The sequence below is a fragment of the Orycteropus afer genome, unplaced genomic scaffold (genome assembly GCF_000298275.1).
Source record: "Orycteropus afer afer isolate SDZICR_OR568_19922 unplaced genomic scaffold, OryAfe1.0 scaffold00348, whole genome shotgun sequence".
In the NCBI taxonomy this organism is placed as follows: Eukaryota; Metazoa; Chordata; class Mammalia; order Tubulidentata; family Orycteropodidae; genus Orycteropus; species Orycteropus afer.
This window is the reverse complement of record NW_006921935.1, coordinates 582,175-594,535: the sequence shown is the minus strand read 5'-3', so window position 1 is coordinate 594,535 and position 12,361 is coordinate 582,175.

The window sequence follows — 12,361 nt, the reverse complement described above, 5'->3', positions numbered from 1 at the left end:
CCTGACTCATAGCGACCCCTCCTTGGGTTTCTGAGGCAGTATCACTATGGAAGTAGGATTGCCCAACCTTCCTTCCGAGGAGTGGCTGGTGGTTTTGAACTGCCAGCCCTCTGGTTAGCAGGCAAGTGTCTTAGCCACTATGCTACCAGAGCTTCTTTTAGGGCTCTTCAAACAGACCCAGAATACCCGGTGTTGGAGGCAGTGACTGAATGGAAAAACACTTCTCCTGTCTAAAAGTGAAGAGATCATTCTAATTTAGTATTATTGTCCTAAATGGAAAAAAGGACTTGCACTCCTACAAAATAAATGACTACCATATATTTTGGAAATTACCAGCACTTGAACATTTCTTGAAAAAAGGCTTCAGAAATTTTTATTTTTAGAGTATCATTTGTGTATTTAGAATACCTCAAATATTATGCTTATGTATCTGAATGGAAAAATTGCAGGTGAGAATCAGTAAACATGTTTGTCAATACAGCATAATCTGTTTTGTAAATGACTTGCATTGCTATGAGATCAAATGTTGCTGACTCTTTATGATCACACCTACTCAGGAGTAGTTTTTCTACATGATCTTTTCTTTTTTTTTTTTTCCACATCTCACTCTTACCATTGGGAGAGCAAAATGAATTACTATAAAGCCTGAGATGTTGAGTTACACTTCTCAAAATAGCATTAAATAAATAATGAAAATATAGACTAAAGGGTTGACATTTTAACAGAATTATTTTGAAGGCTTTGGGAGTGATTTGGCTATAATCAAGCACTTTTATGTCCATGATGAGAATTTAAACATTTTACTCATCACTGTGACTTTTACTAACTCTACTATAAAATATATATAATATACAATTTCATGATCTTAAATTTATCAAGAGTTTTATTTTTTTAAGATAAGAAAAGGACAAGTTTAAATGTTTTAAAGATTTTATAATCTAAGTTATAGGTAAATATGTGAGGACAATATGCATTAAGAAGTTAGAAGCATTAGGACGAATTAAAAAGATGCTGTAGGCTTGTCACTAAAAGATTTCATTCCTAGTACAAGTTTACAAGCAAAATTTTATGATTTTTAGCAAGCCAATTATCATTTTTTTGTTTTGAGCTCTTAAACTATGAAAGGAGTAATATATAACATGTCTCTGTATTTCTTTTCATATAATGAGTTAAGATCAATTTAAATGACATATTTGAACATGTGATTTTAATATATAAACTATGAAATAAGGTAAATAAATTGTGATTTTATTAAATAGGTTTAGAAAATAAAAATAAAAATAGAATAGAACATTTGGAAGAATTTGTGTAGCTATAAATTTAGGCTTTTTTTTTTTTTGGTTTTGTGTTTTAATTAATCTCTCACATACCACTTCCTAAGAAATTTTTTAGTGTTTCTTGACAGGATAAAGCAATATAAGAGAGCAGATATAAAAAAATTCATGTACTAGGATAGATCAAACAAACATATGTGAAAAAATTTTAGGCTCTAAAGCTAATATAAAAGTTTTGAGGATGTGCTAATAGGCTTAAAGTAAGAGAAAGTTTTGTCTGAATCATTATAAATCAGAGAGGACATTAGAGGGAAGGTTTGTCTTGAGCTTTGCATTAAATATTTTGTAGAATGTATATTGTTTAAAAATGAGAGAGCTTTATCAATAAAGCAGAAATAAAATCAAGGCCTGTATTGTGAATTGCTATGAAAACAAATGGATTGAAACCAAAGAAGAAAGTGAAAACCAAGTTTGAATGCCATAAGGCTCCCATAGACTACATTGCACAGGATAAGGGAATGAATTTCATTCATGCAAAATAGTTTCTTCAATGACATCTGACCAAAAAATAATAACATCACAAACAAAAAATAAAATCACAAAATAATTAAATAAGCAACCAACTGCATATTAACTGTATAAAGTTCCTTGACCCAATTGCAGACGCAGGTGTACAGTAGAACCAGACTGTGATTTTTCTGTTTGAATTTTTCTGTTTGAATATTGTTTTTAGTTTCCAAAAAAATATATTTGAGGACACCGCTATTTTTTTTATTTCTTAAAAACATGCATTCTATTGAGATTATTTGAAATCTGGTGATAAAGAACAATTGTGAAAAAGCACCCATTATAGTGTGATCTATATACACTTCGTGCAGTTCAGATGAAGCTATTAGTACCTCTAATACGAATTTAGCATCACCACAATATCCCTCTGCTTCTCCCCAACAAATGACTGTTCCTCACCCACACCCTTGGTGTATTCTGAGTTGAAGAATAAAATAAATCTGCATTATTTCTGTGAATATTTTAGAGAAAGCTTAACTCTCATCTTTTTAAATGAATTTGCCTCTAGCTCTGGTGGTGTAGTGACTAAGCCATTTGAATGCTAACCAGAAAGCTGGCGGTTCAAACCCACCAGCCATTCCTTGGAAGGAAGTTTGGGCAATCTATTTTTTGTAATGATACCACCTCAGAAACAAAGGGAGAGGTCTCTATGAGTCAGATTCTACTCCAGGGCAGTGGCTTTGGTTTTGGTTTTGGTTAGCTACATAGCAAAACAGAGCAAAATAGTGGCAAAAAGTATAAACTTTAGGGTTAAGTAACCTGGACTTACTCATCCGAACATGGGTAAAGCAAATTGGGAAAATTATTTTTTGTTTCTAAGATTTAGTTTTCACCACTGTAAAGCAGAAAGGGTAAAATGTCTCTCAGAAATTATTTGTGAATATAAAATAAAATGTCTTCTTATAATAATTTACTTAGCATCATGCATGTAAATAAAATATGCAATACATGACAACTAATTGTCTACCACAAAATCCCAAGATTAACCGTATGTTTCCCAAAAGTAGTATTACCATGAATATCAGCTTGTATTACGTGAAAGAAAATAGTCATCCCCTTTTTATATTGAAAGGAACCATAGTCTTAAGGGCCTTAGTAGTCATCTTTAGACTTATAAATTAGGTTATGAGTGCTTTGCTGTCAGGGACAAAGTCTTATTTGATTTTCTCATCCCTTGTGCCTAAGCAAAGTGCCTAGTAAATAGTAGATGCAATAAATGTTTGATGAATGCATCTATTAAAGAGGAAAAGGAAGAGCCGAAAGCCACTTTCTGACCATCAGTTGTGACAAGTGGGAATAGACCAATTTAGATAACTTCAGCTGCTAAATGAGAACCAAGTCTGAAGGGCTTCATGCAGCTGGCTTTGAATTGAGCTCTAATACTCTTCAGTTCATTGGGGAACTGAAACAATCATGCTTGGCTGGCAAGTTCTCAAAGTACTTCTGACCAAAAGTAGCTGTTATATTATGACCTAACTGTTGTATTGTTTTCTGAAAGGGTCTTTTCCAACTTTTTAGTGCAATGACATGGTTTTGATAAAAATAAGTTTATTTCATGCAGTAAGAAAAACTTTCATTTTTAATATCAACAATAAGAGAAAGCATGCAGTATATCACAAGTCAGATATAAGAATTGTTAACCAACTATGAAGATCATTCAATCTGTCTTTCTGTGAATATATGAAAAGTTGCTTGGAAAGATAAACATAGGCATAAATACTTGTTTAAAGTGTTGCACACTAAAACTTCTACATTAATATACAGATATTATCATGTGAATATGGAGGAGTCAAAATTAAAAAAAAATGAAATAAAGCTGAAGAAATTATTGTGCTTTAGATGAATATTTCCACACAAAGAAAAAATTAATTCCTTCCAAAATTTCTATAAAATAAAGACTTATGTAATTGTAGTTATACTTACATTTTAACTCTGTATTATATATTTTGATTCTGCTATTGGTTGATTTGTGCCCTCCAAAATGATATATTGAAGTCCTAAACTTTGATACCTGTGATTATGACTATATTAGGGAATAAGGTATTCACAGATATAATTAAGTTACAATGAGGTCATACTGGATTAGGGTGGATCCTAATCCCATGATTAATATGTTTTTAAGATGAGTGATATTTAGACACCGTTACACAGAGCAGGAACATCATGTGATGATGAGACAGAGATTGGAATGATACATGTAGAAACCCAAAGAATACCAAATATTGACTGTAATCACTAGACATAAATGAAAGACAAAAAAGGATCCTCCCCTAGAGCTTAAAAGAAAAAGGCACTGTTTTCAGTAGCTGTTTATACAATTATTTACATAATAATAAATTTATACAATAATTTGTTAAAAAATTATTCCAATATTTTCTGAATATCTACCATCACAAATGAAAATATAATTCAACTTCTTATGTCTTTCCCAAGTATTTCAGGTGAGGACATGAGACAAGAGATATCATTGCTTATGTCAGATGGACCTTGGCTGAAAACAAAGAATACGAGAAATATTTTCACCTATGCTTTATTTAGGAGCTCTGGTAGCATAGTGTCTAAGGGACTTGACTGCTAACCAGAAGGCTGACGGTTCCAACCCACCAGCCACTCCTTGGAAGAAAGTTTTGGCAATCTACTTCTGTAGTGATACTGCCTCAGCAACCCAAGGAGGGGTCGCTATGAGTCAGGGCTGACTCGACGGCACACAACAACAACAACATGCTTTATTTATCAAAGGCATTTGATTGTGTGGAGAATAACAAATTCCGGATAACATTACAAAGAATGGGAATTCCAAAATAATTATGCCACAAGGAACCTTCCTGTATGTAGAGTAAGAGGCAGTCATTAAAACAGAACAGGGGATATTACATAGTTTAAAATCAGGAAAGGTGTGCATCCGGGTTGCATCCTTCCACCATACTCATTGAATCTATATGCTAAGCAAATAATCTAAGAAGTTGGATTTTATCAATAAGAATATAGCATTAAGTTTGGAGGAAAACTCATCAACAACCTGTGATATGCAGATGATACAACTTTGCTTGCTGACTTGAAGCCCTTCCTGATGAAGATCAAAATCTATAACCTTCAGTATGCATTACACCTCAATATAAAGGAAACAAAAATCCTCAAAATTGGACCAGTATGCTACATCATCATAAAAGAAAAGATTGAAGCTTTCAAGAATTTCATTTTACTTGGATCCATAATCAATGTCCATGAAACCAGTAGACAATATATGAACTGATGTACTGCAATGGTAAATCTGCTACACCAAAACCTCTTTAAAATTTTTAAAAGCACATATGTCAATTTGAAGACCAGGCTGTGTCTGACCCAACCATAATGTTTTAAATAGTCTTATATGCATGTGAAAGCTGGACAATGAATCAGGAAGACTGCAGAATACATGCATTTGAGTTGTGGTGTTGGTGAAGAACATTGAATATACCATGGACACTAGAAGGAACAAATCTGTCTTAGAGGAAGTCTAAACAGAATGCTGCTTAGAAAAGATTTTAGCGAGACTCTGTCTCTCAAACTTTTGTCATGTCAGAAGGAACTGGTCCTTGGAGAAGGATACCATGTAAGGTAAAGAGGAGGGTCAGTGAAAAAGGGGGTTGACACTGTGGTTGCGATGATGAGCTCAAGCATGGCAATGATTATGAGGATGGCACAGGCCTGGGCAGTGTTTTGTTCGGTTACACACAGGGTCACTATGTGTCAAAAACAACTGCACAGCACCTTACAACAACAACAGAAATAATAGTATTCGTGTTGATATTGGCTGTGTATCAATAATTAGTAATCTTAAAACCACTAAGTTAACATCAATATCATAAAAATATACTTTTGAAATCTTGAGATTAGTTCCAGATATAAATTATCTCTTTTATTTAATAATATCTACTCTAGTAGCATAGTGCCTGAAGCACTTGACTGCTAACCAGAAGGCTGGCGATTCAAACCCACCAGCCACTCCTTGGAAGGAAGATGGGGCAATCTACTTCATAGTGATACTGCCTCGGAAACCGAAGGAGGGGTTGCTATGAGTCACGTCTGACTCGATGGCACATAACAGCAACAACAACAACCCTTTCACTAATACATGTTTGGTCTAATAATCGTTGTCATCTAAATTATCTAATAAAGTTGATAGTAGATAATACTGAAGCAGTATAGTTATTTTGTATGCCAAATGTGGACATTTGTGTCCTATTACTTTTGTGCTCAGTAACACAAGCTAAGTAACTCACTCAAGCTAACTGTCCCAGAAATATGTGCCAACTTATTTCTACCTGAGTATGTCTAATAGGAGATTGGAGAAGTCAGAGAAGCTGACTTAGTTTGTTGCCTCTTTATTTCTACCAGATTCTTGTTATGACTAGTTGTTTTTTTTTTTTTTTTTAGTTAGTTAATTAGTTGGTTACTTTGTTTGTTTGAGGTAAGGGGGTACCTTGTTCTCTCCATGAAGATCTCCTTGATGGCAGCATTTGCATTGGCTCTGTCCTCTGGAAGCCAGCAATACCGTCTCTTCTTTTTGACCATCCAAATTATGAGCAATTGTGGCTTTCTACTCTTACTAATATCTGATTTGATTCGCTATTTCTTCCCTCTCAAAGTTGTCATTATTTGTGTAACCAATTTATTATGTCAAATTAACTAAACTACTCTACTTTAAGTAGATTAGCTTCTTGTATCCTCTCTAAAACAATTTATATTAAGAAGTCTTCATTAAATTATTGCTTTTCCATTTTTTCCCTAAGGATATGTTTAAGTTAATATTGAAAAATTAGCAAAATAAAATGGTCCATATCATCTTAGGGAGCTGAGCTTCTTTTGCCTCAAGAATAGGCAAATGAATGATGTTAACTAGCTCAACTATGGGAAATGATAAAGAGGAGGACAATGTCAGCTATTATTTCTTTATTTCAATATATAAATAGAATGAGGAAAAATAAAAAAAAAATCAATTTTTTTTTTCAGAGTGAGGAAATTGTGGTTATCCAAATGGTGAATAGACCAATCTATAAGGAATTATAATTGAAAACCCAATAGGATAGGGCTATTACATTGTGTGAAGAGTCCATTGGTGACAAAAACTGTTAAATGCTATACCCAGAGGTACACTGAAGACAGCACTAGCAATCTTCTTACAAAAATTTCATGGATCAGTTCTACTCTGCACATATGGGGTCACCGTGAGTAGAATCCACTCCACAGTAACTAACTAACAACAATATTGCATAGTTTACAGATGAGGACCAGAAGTAGCCCCATCTTAAGAAAGTTGTGCAAAACTCTTAGAGACATCACAATACCTAAATATTTTGTAAAATATACCAGTTGGTAATTGGCATGTTGCTAATTATAGGGAAGGTTACACTGAGGAAGTAAATTCAAGGCATAAAATTTTAATGCTTTAAGTGATCTTGAGAGCATAAAGTTCAACCTTTTTACTTTAGAGGACAAAAACAAATAATATCAGGTAACATAAAGTCCACATAATAATGTGTGAACTTAGTCCAGTGGTCAGATATATTTACCTCTTAAATCTTTGTTACTCTACCATATATCTGTTTCCTGAAGGACTATGATGAATAAGGTGATTTCAGTTGAAATTTGGAGTGGTTCTCTGTTTATTTAATGTATATTTGGAAAAAAATAGTTAATATATACAAATTTAATTTGTACTTTTATTATAGTTTCCTGTCCTGTCTCATTTCCTCCCCTCATATGTAAAATGAGGTTTGTAGTTGAAATCCCAGTTGTAGGAAGACAGTCTAGAAAAACATGAATAAAACTATCCTTACTAAATTCTGTAAAATTACCCCAGTGATCATTCTGGTTTACCTGGACAGTGAGCTAGTTAGGATCAGGGGTTCTTCCCTTCTCTCAGCACACTGGCTTGCACTCTATCTTCATTTCTAACAACATTGATGATTTTCTCCTCTCTCGAAGGAAGAGGTGCCACTTATCATGCACCTCAAAATTTTCAAGTTCTGGGCGGCTAAATTTTTCTTGACAACTTCTGGAAACAGTTAAATGTATGGTGCTTAATAATTATGTTTGTCTTCTGACAGACATAGTTGCTTTCTAACCCTCCCTATAACAAAGGAAGATCTAAGGTTTAGAGAGAGATTCTCTTTGGTTAATCACAAATGCATATTCTGTCTAGCAGCAGTGCCTGGCCTAAATACACCTCTTTGAGATAAAGAGGGGATTCCAGGAGTTAAACTTTCTCTTACTTATCTTTAAGCCAATTTTTTTTTTTTTTTACCAATAAAGCTTATTTCTCAGATATTAAGGAATTCGACCTGACTTATATGATATTGATTTAGGGAGCAATGTAGGTAGTTGCAAATATATGTATTTGGTGTTGTTGTTTTAGATGCCCTGGAGTTGGCCCCAAACTCACAGTGGCCCCATGTACAAGAGAAGGAAATACTGCAAGTGCTGTGCAGATGATCAGTTGTAACAGGACCATTATAATCCATATGATTTTCATTGCCTGATTTTAGAAGTAAAATCCTGTTCAAAACATAGCACCATAGAAGCCTGTAATGACAGTTGAGTGGTGAGTGGTGACTGTGCATAAGGTACATTGGCTAGAATTGAACCTGGATCTCCCACATGGAAGCCAAGAATTCTGCTACTGAAGCACATAATGATACACAAACTGAAGTTTGTCAAATGCTTATAATGCTAATGTCTTGGAATAACTTCTGATTGTATGAGGACCACTTAGAGGGTGCTGAGACATGGTAATGTGTAGAGTTTGTAGGCTCACACGTGTAAGCATTGTGAAATTAAGCATTCTTGGAAATTTGTCTGTCAATAATTAAATAGCAAGTACTGAGTCAACTTTACAAAATGATAATATAAAAGTCAAAATGACATTAGTGCAATCAAGAAAGGTCTAAAGCACAAGAAAGGCTACACCCTTCTGTTAAGTTAAGTAAGGGAGTTAGTATTTGTATGGGAAATAGAATACAGGCCTGCAAATGCTCACAGAAATTAAGCAAATGCAAAATCACAAAAACAGTATAAGTATAAAGAAAAAATCTGTCCTGAAGAAAAGTCCCCATTTTTGTTAATCTGAAGTTTTAATATTTAATAATGTCAGTTTCTAAGTCATTATGACATGCCAAAACTTATACTAGTAGTTGAGAATATTTAGTGTGGCGAGATAGCAGATTCAGAGAGTTAAAAGTTTTTCAGTTAACCTGATACAGTATTTCTCAAAGCATGGCCTACAAATCACCTATGTTAGAATTATCTTAGAGTTGTTACAATACCTATTACTGATTCTCTAAACCTATCAGATTAAGCAGAATTCTGAGTGCATCTTGACAATCTGCATTATTCAGAGACTTCTCAAGTAACTCCTAGGTCTAATAAAAGTGGAGAGCCTTTGACCTAAAGAGATGTTATTGATTGGACAGTTGACTGAACAGAGGGCTATGTTTCTAAAGCAAGGTATGAGATATGAATTAGAGATATCTTTAAATATAGGATTTAAAACAGCTGCTCCAAGTAGATAAGCAAAGCTATGCCTGGAGGTGACCTTCAATTCTCAGATTCTATAACTTTTTCTACTAAAACAGGATTAATCACCTCTCACTAAATGGGTGTTAGTTCTAGGTATTTAAATTATTTTCCCCTCTCACATAATTTTGTTTATGAGTTATCAAAGCTATTCAGATTTAAAAAGAAATTTCACTTGTCCTGACAAATAGTCCTTATGTACATACAAGTTATATTTCATTTGAAAAAACCATTGTTAATACATGCCAGGTGTCTAATTATTAGATAAAATACAACTAGTTTGCAGTCCAACACAAGTCTGACATGCTTCTGTTTTGTCTTTATCTTTTGACCTCATAACTCAATATACATGTCTTCTAAATTCCCTATATTTCCAAATGATTATGTATTCAGGGCTATCTCTAAGAGTTTTGAAACCATGGGCATCTCTATGACTTTCTGGTACGGTTGACTGTCTTCTCTGGGTTAAAACCAAACTAAACCAAACCCACTCCCATCAAGTAGATTCTGACACATAGTGAAACTATATGATAGAGTAGGACTGCCTCAGATGGTTTCCAAGGCTATAAATGTTTACAGAAGCAGACTGCCTCATCTTTCTTCCACGGAATTGTGTGTTCAAATAACCGACATTTTGGTTAGCAGCAGGATGCTTTCAATCACTATGCTTCCAGAGGTCATGTCTAGGTTAAAGTAAGTTTAAAATGCACCTTGAGGGAAATGTTACAGGTCAAGAGATGGTATGAAAGTAAAAGCATGGAACAGGATATTTGCCATGGTAGAAAGCTTGTAAACTAATTCTATCCTACGGAATTCTGGTGGCATTGCAATTAAAGCATTGGGCTGCTAACCAAAAGATTGTTGGATTGAACCTACCATTTGCTCCAAGCATATAGATGAGGCAGTCTGTGTCTGCCAACATTTATAGTATTGGAAACCCCAAAGGGCTCAACTCCGTGACAGTGCTTTTTTTTTTTTTTTTTTTCCCAATTCCATCCTTATTTTTTTGTTTACAAAACAAGTATCTTTGACATCTACACAACCACAATCAATGTCCACTTTCTCAAAGAGAGAAAAGTATCCTACAGTCATTGCTCAATTTCCCTTAGTACAAAGATTCTAATGTAAGACATTTACACAGTTTCATATTTAATTGACAGTGTGGTCTACTCTGTTTTCAGCCAACGTTAAGCAAACTCATGATTTTTGTTCATGAGGTAAAATCAGTTGAGTGGGAAATTTACTGTAACAAATTATCTGTAAGGAAAGAATAAAGGAAAAAATGGCATATGGCTAGAGAAAGTACTTTTATGACTATTGTAAAATCTTTTAAGTTTTCCACTAAGAATTTGGCACCCATAATTTTTAATTGTTTCAGTTAGAAGAAAAAAAATGAATTCTATCTTTAAGTAGGAGACTGCAAAAATATTTTGATTAATATTCTCTAATGACTCTGACCCTTTAGATGATAAAGTGATCAGTTACTCCCAGAAATGAAACAGGCCAGCAAGGAGAGAACAGTCTCTTCTTACATTTTTGTTGACATGAGATGTTTTTATTCATTAGGTAAGAGATACCCTTTGTCATGGTGCACAATGTATTGTTTGTTGATTTGGATTTGACAGTAACTTGGTCAGTAGCTAAAGGATTTTAATTTCATTTTGAATCAATGTGACATACAATTTTAAGGGTTTCCTTTCCTATCTGTGGATTTTAAGAAAGTAATCACTTGTGTTGGATGCATTCAGATTTTTTACCTACTCTGTAAGAAGCTTCTTTTTTGATATGTGTGACAGATTGAATACAGGCCATGTATATCCCTACTACATAAATTGATATATATTACCTTCATGTACTATTGGTGTTTTACATTTTATGTTTTCTTAATTAAGTTTGGAAGCCTTCTCCCTACTTTTGCAAACACACACAAACACATCTACACGGATTTACTTTGCTCAAAGATTTGCTTATAGCTTTTAATTTATATTTATGACAGTTTTGAAATGGTCCACTGAAGTCATTTAGCTTTAAGGTAAATATCATTGTATAGTTGATATAGAATATATATTTTAATTTTAGGATTGATCTGAAATACAGAGGGGGATAATACTAGATAATTAAACATATATAATAATTAATAAATAGTAGGTTGTTGCTGTTGTTGGTAGGTGCCATTGAGTTGTTTCCGACTCATAGCGACCCCATGCACAGCAGAATGAAACACTGCCTAATCCCGCGCCAGCCCCACAATCCCTGCTACACTTGAACCCATCATCGCAGCCACAGTGTCAATCCATCTTGTTGAAGGCCACCCCTTCTTTCCTTGACCCTCCACCCTACCAAGTAAGACATCCTTCTCCAAAGTATGGCCCCTTCTGACAGCATAACCAAAAGAGGTGAGAGAAGTCTGGCCATTCTCGCTTCCAAGGAGCACTTCGAGTGCACTTCCTCCAGGACAAATCTGTTAGTTCTTTTAGCAGTCCATGGTACTTTCAGCATTCTTCAACAGCACCACAACTCAAAAGCATCAACTCTTTTTTGATCTTCCTTATTCATTGTCCAGCTCTCACATGCATATGAGGTGATTGGAAATATCATGGCTTCTGTCAGGTGCACCTTAGTAGCCCTCAAGCACTTGCTTGCTCAAATCCTTGCTCTTCAGCACTTGATTTTTCCAATGCTACACGTCATCTGATGTCCTGACTGCTGCTTTCATTGGCATCGAATGTAGAACCAAGCAACGTGAATTCTTTGACAACCTCAATCTTCTCTCCATTTATTGTGATGCTGCTCATTAGTCCAGTTGGGAGGATTTTTGTTTCCTTTATATTGAGATATAATCCATACTGCAGACTGTATTCTTCAAACTTCATCAGTAAGAGCCTCAAGTCATCCTCACTTTCTGCAAGCAAAGTTGTATCATCTGCGTATCTCAGGTTGTTAATGATTCTTCCTCCAATCCTGAT